Below are 14,149 nucleotides of genomic sequence, written 5' to 3'. Positions count from 1 at the left end.
AAAGAGGCTACGAGGTCACCTCGAAGCGGTCTAAGAATCGGGCGCACTTGGGGCGACTACCAGTGCCAACCCCTTATCCCGCGGTGCGTCCGACACACAGAAATTTCCAAGGCGGCCAAGGAGCCTCCCCGCATAGCAATCGGGGTGTGAGGTTACGGATGCAGCATTGATAGCAATCGAGGTGTGAGGCGAAGGATGCAGAAGTGAGAGCCGAGGGATGTAGCAGAGATAGCAATCGGGGTGTGTGATGCAGAAGAGATAGCAATCGAGGTGTGCGGTGGGAAGGGCCCAGCAGCCAGAATGCATGAAGCGACGGATGAAGCAGTGATGACAACCGGGCTGTGAGGAGAGGAGGGATGCAGCCAAGAAAGCAATCAGGGCTCGAGGCAAGGGATGCATCAAGGATAGCAATCATGTTGTGAGGCGAGATTCCAAAGGCTAAACGTGAGAGGCTGCAGGGTCGACTCAGAGAGGTCTATGCATGTGAGAGGCTGAAAGCAAGGTCGACTCGGAGCGGTCTATGCATCGGGCGCGCTTGGGGCGACTACCAGTGCCAACCCCTTATCCCGCGACGCGTCCGACAAAGAGAACGTTCCAAGGCGGCAGAGGAGGTTACCAGCCGAAGGATGCAGTAGCAATAACAGGTATAGTTCCGCGGCGGCCGAGAAGACTCACCGCATAGGAATCGGGATGCGAGGCGAGGGATGCGGCGGGAAGGCCCCGACGGCTAAACGGAAGAGGCTGCAGGGCCGCCTCGGAATGGTCCAAGCATCGGATGCGATTGGGACGACTACCAGTGCCAACCCCTTATCCCGCGATGCGTCCGATACACAGATAGTTCCAAGGCGGCCGAGGAGCCTCACCGCATATCAATCGGGGTGCGAGGCGAGGGATGGGGCGGGAAGGCCCCAACGGCTAGACGGAAGAGGCTTCAGGGCCACCTCGGAATGGTCCAAGCATCGGACGCGCTTGGGGCGACTGCCAGTGCCAACCCCTTATCCCGCGATGCGTCCGATACACAGATGGTTCCAAGGCGGCCGAGGAGCCTCACCGCATAGCAATCGGGGGTGCGAGGCGAGGGATGGGGCGGGAAGGCCCCAACGGCTAGACGGAAGAGGCTTCAGGGCCGCCTAGGAATGGTCCAAGCATCGGACACGCTTGGGGCGACTACCAGTGACAGCCCCCTATCCCGCGATGCGTCCGATACGAAGATGGTTCCAAGGCGGCCGAGGAGCCTCACCGCATAGCAATCGGGGTGCGAGGTGGGGGATGCGGCGAGATGGCCCCAACGGCTAGACGGAAGAGGCCACAGGGCCGCGTCGGAATAGTCCAAGCATCGGACGCGCTTGGGGCGACTACCAGTGACAACCCCTTATCCCGCGATGCGTCCGATACGAAGATAGTTCCAAGGCGGCCGAGGAGCCTCACCGCATAGCAATCGGGGTGCGAGGTGGGGGATGCGGCGAGATGGCCCCAACGGCTAGACGGAAGAGGCTGCAGGGCCGCCTCGGAATAGTCCAAGCATCGGACGCGCTTGGGGCCACTACCAGTGACAACCCCTTATCCCGCGATGCGTCCGATACGAAGATAGTTCCAAGGCGGCCGAAGAGCCTCACCGCATAGCAATCGGGGTGCGAGGTGGGGGATGCGGCGAGATGGCCCCAACGGCTAGACGGAAGAGGCCACAGGGCCGCCTCGGAATAGTCCAAGCATCGGACGCGCTTGGGGCGACTACCAGTGACAACCCCTTATCCCGCGATGCGTCCGATACGAAGATAGTTCCCAGGCGGCCGAGGAGCCTCACCGCATAGCAATCGGGGTGCGAGGCGAGGGATGCGGCGAGATGGCCCCAAAGGCTAGACGGAAGAGGCTGCAGGGCTGCCTCGGAATAGTCCAAGCATCGGACGCGCTTGGGGCGACTACCACTGCCAACCCCTTATCCCGCGATGCGTCCGATACACAGATAGTTCCGAGGCGGCCGAGGAGGTGGGGGATGCAGCGAGATGGCCCCAACGGCTAGACGGAAGAGGCTGCAGGGCCGCCTCGGAATAGTCCAAGCATCGGACGCGCTTGGGGCGACTACCAGTGACAACCCCTTATCCCGCGATGCGTCCGATACACAGATAGTTCCGAGGCGGCCAAGGAGCCTCACCGCATAGCAATCGTGGTGCGAGGTGGGGGATGCGGCGAGATGGCCCCAACGGCTAGACGGAAGAGGCTGCAGGGCCGCCTCGGAATGGTCCAAGCATCGGATGCGCTTGGGGCGACTACCACTGCCAACCCCTTATCCCGCGATGCGTCCGATACACAGATAGTTCCAAGGCGGCCGAGGAGCCTCACAGCATAGCAATCAGGGTGCGAGGCGAGGGATGCGGCGAGAAAGCCCCAACGGCTAGAGGGAAGAGGCTTCAGGTCCGCCTCGGAATGGTCCAAGCATCGGACGCGCTTGGGGCGACTACCAGTGACAACCCCTTATCCCGCGACGCGTCCGATACACAGATAGTTCCAAGGCGGCCGAGGAGCCTCACCGCATAGCAATCGGGGTGCGAGGCGAGGGATGCGGCGAGAAGGACCCAACGGCTACACGGAAGAGGCTTCGGGGCCGCCTCGGAATGGTCCAAGCATCGGACGCGCTTGGGGCGACTACCAGTGACAACCCCTTATCCCGCGACGCGTCCGATACACAGATAGTTCCAAGGCGGCCGAGGAGCCTCACCGCATAGCAATCGGGGTGCGAGGCGAGGGATGCGGCGAGAAGGACCCAACGGCTAGACGGAAGAGGCTTCGGGGCCGCCTCGGAATGGTCCAAGCATCGGACGCGCTTGGGGCGACTACCAGTGACAACCCCTTATCCCGCGACGCGTCCGATACACAGATAGTTCCAAGGCGGCCGAGGAGCCTCACCGCATAGCAATCGGGGTGCGAGGCGAGGGATGCGGCGAGAAGGACCCAACGGCTAGACGGAAGAGGCTTCGGGTCCGCCTCGGAATGGTCCAAGCATCGGACGCGCTTGGGGCGACTACCAGTGACAACCCCTTATCCCGCGACGCGTCCGATACACAGATAGTTCCAAGGCGGCCGAGGAGCCTCACCGCATAGCAATCGGGGTGCGAGGCGAGGGATGCGGCGAGAAGGACCCAACGGCTAGACGGAAGAGGCTTCGGGTCCGCCTCGGAATGGTCCAAGCATCGGACGCGCTTGGGGCGACTACCAGTGACAACCCCTTATCCCGCGACGCGTCCGATACACAGATAGTTCCAAGGCGGCCGAGGAGCCTCACCGCATAGCAATCGGGGTGCGAGGCGAGGGATGCGGCGAGAAGGACCCAACGGCTAGACGGAAGAGGCTTCGGGTCCGCCTCGGAATGGTCCAAGCATCGGACGCGCTTGGGGCGACTACCAGTGACAACCCCTTATCCCGCGACGCGTCCGATACACAGATAGTTCCGAGGCGGCCGAGGAGCCTCACCGCATAGCAATCGGGGTGCGAGGCGAAGGATGCGGCGAGAAGGACCCAACGGCTAGACGGAAGAGGCTTCGGGTCCACCTCGGAATGGTCCAAGCATCGGACGCGCTTGGGGCGACTACCAGTGACAACCCCTTATCCCGCGACGCGTCCGATACACAGATAGTTCCAAGGCGGCCGAGGAGCCTCACCGCATAGCAATCGGGGTGCGAGGCGAGGGATGCGGCGAGAAGGACCCAACGGCTAGACGGAAGAGGCTTCAGGGCCGCCTCGGAATGGTCCAAGCATCGAACGCGCTTGGGGCGACTACCAGTGACAACCCCTTATCCCGCGACGCGTCCGATACACAGATAGTTCCGAGGCGGCCGAGGAGCCTCACCGCATAGCAATCGGGGTGCGAGGCGAGGGATGCGGCGAGAAGGACCCAACGGCTAGACGGAAGAGGCTTCAGGGCCGCCTCGGAATGGTCCAAGCATCGGACGCGCTTGGGGCGACTACCAGTGACAACCCCTTATCCCGCGACGCGTCCGATACACAGATAGTTCCGAGGCGGCCGAGGAGCCTCACCGCATAGCAATCGGGGTGCGAGGCGAGGGATGCGGCGAGAAGGACCCAACGGCTAGACGGAAGAGGCTTCAGGGCCGCCTCGGAATGGTCCAAGCATCGGACGCGCTTGGGGCGACTACCAATGACAACCCCTTATCCCGCGACGCGTCCGATACACAGATAGTTCCGAGGCGGCCGAGGAGCCTCACCGCATAGCAATCGGGGTGCGAGGCGAGGGATGCGGCGAGAAGGACCCAACGGCTAGACGGAAGAGGCTTCAGGGCCGCCTCGGAATGGTCCAAGCATCGGACGCGCTTGGGGCGACTACCAATGACAACCCCTTATCCCGCGACGCGTCCGATACACAGATAGTTCCGAGGCGGCCGAGGAGCCTCACCGCATAGCAATCGGGGTGCGAGGCGAGGGATGCGGCGAGAAGGACCCAACGGCTAGACGGAAGAGGCTTCAGGGCCGCCTCGGAATGGTCCAAGCATCGGACGCGCTTGGGGCGACTACCAGTGACAACCCCTTATCCCGCGACGCGTCCGATACACAGATAGTTCCGAGGCGGCCGAGGAGCCTCACCGCATAGCAATCGGGTTGCGAGGCAGATTATTGGGAAGGGAACCCCCTGGGATGCGGCTCAAGCAGTGCCCAAAGGGACTGGAATGCGGAATCACATCGAGAGACCCAAATGCTATACGAGGGCTCAAATCGAATTATCGATTTGGCCACGACATGGACGCATCGGAACGACTACCTTTGCCGAACCACTCGCAATTGCATCCATACCGAAACCAATAGACATTTCCGTTAGAGCCCTCGCATAGCATTCGGGAATCTCGCATGCCCCTCTAAATCGACCAATGCTGGCGCTCAATGAAAATCCGAGCGCTACCACCGTTCGAGCGCCAGCATTGGTCGAGTTAGAGGGGCACGGGGGAGAATGCTCCAGTCAACACCTCCCCTATATAAGTTATTTGTCCGATTCTCGCACAACCGTAGTCTGCCTCGTCGAATCAAACAACGGTCCCAGATTCCGACTTCCGTTCCGTAGAGACCCAAAAGCTAGATGGAGGCTCGCAAGAAAGAGAGTCGGCGCATAGCAATCGGGTTTCTCGAACGTTTAGGGACCGAGCTCACTTGCGGATAGGGCAAAATCCGCCAAGCAACCCAAAAGCTAGACGGGGGCTCGAATCGAATCGCCTAGGCGGCCACAACAACGACGTGTTGGATCGACTACCAGTGCCAAACCATTCAGCAAGACTAGTCTGTGTCGAGGCCGGATAGAGATTCTCAGAGAGCGCCCGCATAGCATTTAGGAGACCTGCCGCGTCCCTCACACTCGACAAATGGTGGTGCACGTTTATAAATCCGAGCGATCCCAACCCTTTCAAGCACCAACATCGGTCGAGATAGAGGGGCACGGAGGGGGCTGCGTGAGACAACACAGTCCCCTATATAAGTTATTTGTCCGATTCTCACACATCCGAAGAATGGTCATCAAATCGGACAACAGCCCAAACTTCCGACTTCCGTCCCAGAAAGCCCAAGAGCTATCTAAAACGTTCATGGCCGGAACTCGATCGCGGCTATACCAGTCCGCCAAGCAACCCAAAAGCTAGACTGGAGCTCTAGTCGAATCACCTCTGTGGCCATTGCAAGGACGTGTTGGAGCGACTACCATTGCCGAACCATTCCGCAGGTCGAGTCCATACCAAGGCCGCATAGAGATTCACGATGAGCTCCTGCATAGCAATCAGGAGACTTGCCGTGTCCATCACAATCGATAAATCCTGGTGCAAGATTTTTGCATCCGAGCGCTCCAACCAGTCGAGCACCAGCATCAATCGACATAAACGGGCACGGGGGGAGGATGCTCGAGAACACTACCTCCCCTATATAAGTTATTTGTCCGATTCTCAAGCAGCCGAAGTCTGGTCATCGAATCGGGTCAAAGACCACAACTTCCGACTTTACCCACAATGCAAGTCATCGAATCGAACATCGGCCCCCGAGTCGGACTCCATGCGTATGTCAGGTCATCGGACCCAAATTCCGCCTTCCTGCGCATGGCGGGCCATCAATATCAACTCGGTCATCGGACCCAAACTCCGCCTTTTTGCGTATGGCACGCCTTCAAATCGGTCATCGGACCCAAATTCCGCCTTCCTGTGCATGGCGGGCCATCAACATCAACTCGGTCATCGGACCCAAATTCCGCCTTTCTGCGCATGGCACGCCATCAACTCGGTCATCGGACCCAAATTCCGCCTTCCTGCGCATGGCAGGTCATCGGACACAAATTCAGACCTCGCCAATATGCCTACGTATCGAATCGGTCATCGGACCCAACTTCCGACTTCATCCATACTGTAGGGTCTTTGAGGTTGGCGCGGTGCGCTCAACCCAGGGAGTCGACCCATCGAAGCATACACCTCCCCTATATAAGCTATTTGTCCGATTCCCACACCTGTGTAGTTTGCACCTCTGACCAGGACATCGACCCCAACTTCCGAACTCGACTGCAACGACGGCACCAGCGCCTTGGTGCGCACCTTGCGACGCACAGTCCCAACATTCGCCTTCCTGCACATGGCAGGTCATCGGACCCAAATTCCGACCTCGCGAGTATGCCTACATATCGAATCGGTCATCGGACCCAACTTCCGACTTCATCCATACCGTAGGGTCTTTGAGGTTGGCGCGGTGCGCTCAACCCGGGGAGTCGACCCAACGAAGCATACACCTCCCCTATATAAGCTATTTGTCCGATTCCCACACCTGTGTAGTTTGCACCTCCGATCAAGACATCGACCCCAACTTCCGAACTCGCCTCCAACGACCGAACCAGCGCCTTGGTGCGCACCTTGCAACGCACAGTGCCAACATTCGCCTTCCTGCACGTGGCAGGTCATCGGACCCAAATTCCGACCTCGCGAGTATGCCTACATATCGAATCGGTCATCGGACCCAACTTCCGACTTCATCCATACCGTAGGGTCTTTGAGGTTGGCGCGGTGCGCTCAACCCGGGGAGTCGACCCAACGAAGCATACACCTCCCCTATATAAGCTATTTGTCCGATTCCCACACCTGTGTAGCTTGCACCTCCGATCAGGACATCGACCCCAACTTCCGAACTCGACTAAAAAGACCGCACCAGCGCCTTGGTGTGCACCTTGCAACGCACAGTGTCAACATTCGCCTTCCTGCACATGGCAGGTCATCGGACCCAAATTCCGACCTCATGAGCATACCTACTAATCGAATCGGTCATCGGACCCAACTTCCGACTTCATCCATACCGTAGGGTCTTTGAGGTTGGCGCGGTGCGCTCAACCTGGGGAGTCGACCCATCGAAGCATACACCTCCCCTATATAAGCTATTTGTCCGATTCCGACACCTGTGTAGTTTGCACCTCCGCTCAGGACATCGACCCCAACTTCCGAACTCGCCTGCAACGACCGAACCAGCGCCTTGGTGCGCACCAAAAGTGCGCACTTTTGGAGGGCACTTTTCTGCGCTCCAAAGGTGCGCACTTTTGGAGGGCACTTTTTGGAGGGCACTTTTCTGCGCTCCAAAGGTGCGCACTTTTGGAGGGCACTTTTTGGAGGGCACTTTTCTGCGCTCCAAAGGTGCGCACTTTTGGAGGGCACTTTTTGGAGGGCACTTTTCTGCGCTCCAAAGGTGCGCACTTTTGGAGGGCACTTTTTGGAGGGCACTTTTCTGCGCTCCAAAGGTGCGCACTTTTGGAGGGCACTTTTTGGAGGGCACTTTTCTGCGCTCCAAAGGTGCGCACTTTTGGAGGGCACTTTTTGGAGGGCACTTTTCTGCGCTCCAAAGGTGCGCACTTTTGGAGGGCACTTTTTGGAGGGCACTTTTCTGCGCTCCAAAGGTGCGCACTTTTGGAGGGCACTTTTTGGAGGGCACTTTTCTGCGCTCCAAAGGTGCGCACTTTTGGAGGGCACTTTTTGGAGGGCACTTTTCTGCGCTCCAAAGGTGCGCACTTTTGGAGGGCACTTTTTGGAGGGCACTTTTCTGCGCTCCAAAGGTGCGCACTTTTGGAGGGCACTTTTGTGCACTCCAAAGGTGCGCACTTTTGGAGGGCACTTTTCCTGTGCTCCAAAGGTGCACACCTAGGTGAGCACCTTCGACCACACCTTGTAGCACACCAAACTCTGACTTTCGACTTCATCCGCAATGCAGGGTCTTTGAGGTTGGCGCAATGCGCACAACCAGGGGAGTCGACCCATCAAACCCAACACCTCCCCTATATAAGCTATTTGTCTGATTCTCATACATGCGTAGCCTGCAGGAGCAATTAGGACATCGACCCCAACTTTCGGCTTCTAAACGAAAACAAGGTCTTTGAGGTTGGTGTAATGCGAACAACTAGGGGAGTCAACCCATCAAACCCAACACCTCCCCTATATAAGCTATTTGTCTGATTCTCATACATGTGTAGTCTACAGGAGCAATTAGGACATCGACCCCAACTTTTGACTTCTTAACGAAAACAAGGTCTTTGAGGTTGACGTAATGCGCACAACCAGGGGAGTCGACCCATCAAACCCAACACCTCCCCTATATAAGCTATTTGTCCGATTCTCATACATGTGTAGCCTGCAGGAGCCATTAGGACATTGACCCCAACTTTTGACTTCTTAACGAAAACAAGGTCTTTGAGGTTGGCGTAATGCGCACAACCAAGGGAGTTGACCCATCAAACCCAACACCTCCCCTATATAAGCTATTTGTCTGATTCTCATACATGTGTAGCCTGCAACAACGATTAGGACATCCACCCCAACTTCTGAATTCGTCTGCGTTGACCGCACCAAAGGTGCACGCCTTGGTGCTCACCAAAATCCGACTTCCGACTTCTTCTGCTATGCGGGGTCTTTGAGGTTGGCGCAGTGCGCACAACCAGGGGAGTCAACCCACCGAATGCAACACCTCCCCTATATAAGCTATTTGTCTGATTCTCATACATGCGTAGACTGCAGCAATGATTAGGACATCCACCCCAACTTTTGACTTCTTAAACAAGACAGGGTCTTTGAAGTTGGTGCAGTGCACACAACCAGGGGAGTCGACCCATCAAACGCAACACCTCCCCTATATAAAGCTATTTGTCCGATTCTCATACGTGTAGTCTGCAGCAGCGATTAGGACATCGACCCCAACTTCCGAATTCGTTTGCATTGACCGCACCAAAGGTGCACGCCTTGGTGTGCACCCTGGAGTGCACTTTGGTGCTCACCTCGGTGCACACTTTGGTGTGCACCTCGGTGTGCACCAAAGGTGCGCACCTTGGAGCGCACCAAAGGTGTACACTTTGGAGCGCACCACATAGGGTCTTTGAGAGGTTGGCGCAGTGCGCACACCAAGGTGGGTGTTGAGGTGCGTGCCGAGGTGGGTGGGTGCTAGGGTGCGCTCCATGGTGGGTGCCAGGGTGGGTGCGTGCTAGGGTGGATTCCAAAGAGGGTCATAGGGTGGGTGCCAAGGTGGGTTGGTGATATAGTGGGTTCAAAGGTGGGTACTAGGGTGGGTTCCAAGGTGGGTCACAAGTTGGGTGCCAGGATGCGTGGGTGTTAGGTTGGGTGCCAAGGTGGGCTCCTGCGTGGGTGGGTGCTAGGGTGGGTTTCAAGGTGGACGCGAGGGCGGGTGCCAAGGTGGGTAACAAGTTGGGTGTTAGGATGGGTGAGTGCTAGAGTGGGTGCCAAGGTGGGTGGGTGCTAAGGTGGATGCCAAGGTGGTTCACAGGGTGGGTGGGTTCTAGGGTGAGTTCCAAGGTGGGTCACAGGTTCAGTGCTAGGGTGGGTGTCAAGGCGGGTGTCGAGGTGCCTGGGTGCTAGGGTGTGGATGCCAATGTGGGTCATAGGGTGGGTACTAGGGTGGGCTGCAATGTGGGTGCCAAGGTGGGTAACATGCTCGGTGGGTTCTAAATTGGGTGCCAGGGTGGGTGTGCACCCACCTTGCCCGAGGTGGGTGCCAAGGTGCCAGTGTGGGTGGGTGCTAAGGTGGATGCCAAGGTGGGTGAGAAGGTGGGTGATAGGTTGAGTGGTAGGATGGGTGGGTGCCAAGATGGGTCACAGGGTGGGTGCAAGGGTGGGTAGGTGCTAGGGTTGGTGTCAGGGTGGGTGGGTGCTAGGTTGGGTTCCAAGGTGGGTGCGAGGGTGAGTGTCAAGGTGGGTCACAGGTTAGGTGCTAGGATGGGTGAGTGCTAGGGTGCAAAGGTGCCAGGGTGGGTGCTAGGATGGGTCGATGCTAGGGTGAGTGGCAAGGTGGGTCCACAAGTGTCAAGGTGGGTGCCGAGGTGGGTGCCAAGTCGGCGACTGCTATGGTGGATGCCAAGGTGGGTCACGGGGTGGGTGCCAAGTTGCTAGGTTGGGTTCCAAGGTGGGTGCCAACGTGGGTGCTAGGGTGCGTGGGTTAAAGGGTGTGTCACAACGTGGGTGCCAGGATGGGTGCGCACCCACACTGGCCAAGACGGGTGCGGGTGCAAGGTTGGGTTCCAAGCCCGGTCACAGGCTGGGTGCTAGGATGGGTGGGTGCCAAGGTGGGCACCAGGGTGGGTGCACCCACCCTGGCCAAGGTGGGTCACGGGGTGGGTCCTAGGGTGGGTAACGGGGTGGGTACTAAGGTGCGTGCCAAGGTGGGTCATAGGGTGGGTGCCAAGGTGGGCACCAGGGTGGGTGTGCACCAACCCTAGCCAGGGTAGGTCACGGGGTGGTTGTCGGGGTGGGCGTCAAGGAGCCAAGGTGGGTGGCAAGTAGCCAAGTTGCGTGCCAAGGTGGGTGTCGGGGTGGGTGCCAAGGATCCAAGGTGGGTGCCAAGGAACCAAGGTGGGTGTCTGGGTGGGTGCCGAGGTGGGAGCCAGGGTGGGTCCCAAGGTGAGTGCAAAGGTGGGTGCCAGGGTCAAGGTGAGTGCCAATGTGGGTTCCAAGGTGCCAGGGTCAGGGTGAGTGCCAATGTGGGTTCAAAGGTGCTAAGTTGGGTGCGAGGTTGGGTGCGAGGGTGGGTGGGTGCCAAGGTGTGCTAGGTGGAAGCCCGGGTGGGTCGGCATCCCATGGGTGTCGAGTTGGGTGCCTGATGGGTGCTTCTTGTCAAGTTTTAGTCGTCGGGACTCATTTCGAGCCTTAGAGGTCGTTTCTTGTCCGGTTGCCCTGTCTTCGACCTGGGAACCCAATTTTGGTCCTCGGGTCCCATTTTTTTTTGTCTCGCATCCCACTTTTGGCCTGTGGCCTTTTCGGGGTCGATTCTCGTTTTGGGCATCAGAGCATGTTTCTTCTCCTAAAACCCAATATTTGTTTATTAAGTCTCGGAACACATTTTTGTTCTCGTGGACCCATCATGGGTCTTGGAACGCATTTGTGGTCCTTGGGTCCCATTTTGCATCCCGAAACTTGTGTTTTGGTGCTTGATCCCTATTTTGGGTGCCCACCTTGCACCAAGTGCGCACCCGGGGCAAACCGAGCGCCTTGGTGCACCGGGGCAAGATCGAGCGTGCACCCGAGGCGCCCCGAACATGCACCAAGGTGCACTCGGCCCACATGTGAGCGCAGGTCGTTGCGCCCGAGGTGGTGTGTGGGCACCGCGTTGCAGACGGGACACTGCACGCACACGACGCCCCCTCCAGGTGCACGCACGTAGGCCGGGCCGGGTGCACACCCGACGCCCTAGCAAGGTGCGCGCACCCGGGCAGGGCTCACACTTGGCGAACGGGGCGCACTTCGCGAGGGAGGGTGTGCACCTCGACGGGGGTGGGTGGCCGGGGTGGATTCGCACGTGGGTCGCGGTTTGCTAAGTACACACTGCGACAAGCTCATAACGGGTGCGATCATACCAGCATTAGTGCACCGGATCCCATCAGAACTCCGCAGTTAAGCGCGCTTGGGCCGGAGTAGTACTGGGATGGGTGACCTCCCGGGAAGTCCCGGTGTTGCACCCTTTTTTAGTTTTTCGCCGGGCGTCGCAATGCTATTTGAATAAACCTTTTGCCCGTTTGCGTTCTCGTCGGGGCCGGGCCGGGCCGGGGTGCGCTGCCCGCACTACCGCGCGCGCGGGGGCGACACCGAGCGCGCACCCGAGGCACCCCGAGCACACAGGCCACGGTGCAACCCGGGCGTTGTGCGCGCACCCCGGTGCGCCCGAGGTGCTGCGCGCGCACCCAGGTGAAATCGGTGTGCACCTCGGCCAGTGCGCGCTCGGTCGAGTCGCGCACGTTGGCCAAGGTGCACGGTGATGTTTCTTACTCTAAGGTTCCGCACCAGACGCCCGGGACAGGTGAGCGAAGCTGGGCGGGGCCGGGTGCGCGGCCGGGGCAGGTGCACGCAGCTGGAGAGAGCTTTGGAGCACACTTCGGAGCGCACCAATGATGCGCTCCATTCAAAAGTTTCCTGAAAAGGCAAAAAAAGTTGAGATTATAGAATTTCCCACTTGAGAGATTGTAAAAAAAAAAAATTTAAAATGAAGGAAACGCGGGTGCCAAGGTGTGCGCAGCCCAGCCAAGGTGTGCGCACCAAGGCGCCCACCCTGGCGAAGGTGCACGCAAGGTGCGCACCCGAGGCAAACCGGACAATTAACCCAACTTTCGACTTCGCGCGCACCTTGGAGCGCACTTCGGAGCGCTCCTTGGTGCGCACCAATCTTGGGCACCTCGGAGTGCACCATGGCGCCCACCAAGGTGCGCACCCGGGGCAAACCGAGCTCCGACTTCGTGCGCACCTTGGAGCGCACGAAAGGTGCGCACCATGGCGCCCACCAAGGTGCGCAGCCCAGCCAAGGCGTGCGCATCAAGGTGCGCACCCTGGCGAAGGTGCGCACCCGGGGCAAACCGAGCTCCGACTTCGTGCGCACCTTGGAGCGCACAAAAGGTGCGCAACCCAGCCAAGGTGTGCGCACCCCGGTCAAACCGAGCTCCGAATCGTGCGCACCAGAGGTGCACGCCATCGTGCGCACCTTGGAGCACACTTCGGAGCCCTCCTTGGTGCGCGCCGATGTTGCGCACCTCGGAGCGCACCCGGGGAAAACAATGCAATTAACCCGACTTTCGACTTCGTGGGCACCTCGGAGCGCTCTCGGGTTCGCACCTCGGAGCACACCGAGGTGCGCACCTTTGATGCGCTGCCTTCACCAATTTCCAGAAAAGGCAAGAAAACATTGAGAAGGTGTGCGCACCGAGGTGCCCACCCTGGCGAAGGTGCACGCGAGGTGCGCACCCGGGGCAAACCGGGCTCCGACTTCGTGCACGCCGCACCTTGGAGCACACTTCGGAGCGCTCCTTGGTGCGCACCAGGGCGCGCAACCCAGCCGAGGTGCCCACCCCGGCGAAGGTGCACGCGAGGTGCGCACCCGGGGCAAACCGGGCTCCGACTTCGTGCACGCCATGGTGCCCACCGCGGCGAAGGTGCACGCGAGGTGCGCACCCGGGGCAAACCGGGCTCCGACTTCGTGCACGCCGCACCTTGGAGCACACTTCGGAGCGCTCCTTGGTGCGCACCATGGTGCCCACCAGGGCGCGCAACCCCGCCGAAGGTGCACGCGAGGTGCGCACCCGGGGCAAACCGGGCTCCGACTTCGTGCACGCCGCACCTTGGAGCACACTTCGGAGCGCTCCTTGGTGCGCACCATGGTGCCCACCAGGGCGCGCAACCCCGCCGAAGGTGCACGCGAGGTGCGCACCCGGGGCAAACCGGGCTCCGACTTCGTGCACGCCATGGTGCGCACCGCGGCGAAGGTGCGCACCCGGGGCAAACCGGGCTCCGACTTCGTGCACGCCGCACCTTGGAGCACACTTCGGAGCGCTCCTTGGTGCGCACCAGGGCGCGCAACCCAGCCGAGGTGCCCACCCCGGCGAAGGTGCACGCGAGGTGCGTACCCGGGGCAAACCGGGCTCCGACTTCGTGCACGCCGCACCTTGGAGCACACTTCGGAGCGCTCCTTGGTGCGCACCATGGTGCCCACCAGGCCGCGCAACCCAGCCAAGGTGTGCGCACCAAGGTGCACGCGAGGTGCGCACCCGGGGCAAACCGGGGTCCGACTTCGTGCACGCCGCACCTTGGAGCACACATCGGGGCGCTCCCGGGTTCGCACCGGCGTTGCGCACCGTGGTGGGCACCTCGGAGCACAC

The 14,149-nt window shown here is 59.8% G+C and overlaps 1 non-coding gene across 1 annotated transcript; it reads left to right on the top strand.

The window, feature by feature from the left end:
* The first annotated feature begins 11,849 nt into the window (after positions 1–11,849).
* Positions 11,850–11,968, top strand: LOC131868174 (5S ribosomal RNA). Its single transcript, XR_009366665.1, has one exon. It is a non-coding gene; the product is annotated as a 5S ribosomal RNA (ribosomal RNA).
* Positions 11,969–14,149: the final 2,181 nt, after the last annotated feature.

Source organism: Cryptomeria japonica, unplaced genomic scaffold (genome assembly GCF_030272615.1).
Source record: "Cryptomeria japonica unplaced genomic scaffold, Sugi_1.0 HiC_scaffold_197, whole genome shotgun sequence".
NCBI classification, from domain to species: domain Eukaryota; kingdom Viridiplantae; phylum Streptophyta; class Pinopsida; order Cupressales; family Cupressaceae; genus Cryptomeria; species Cryptomeria japonica.
Note: the sequence above shows the minus strand (reverse complement) of the source record. Positions and strands in the feature narration are given on the sequence as shown.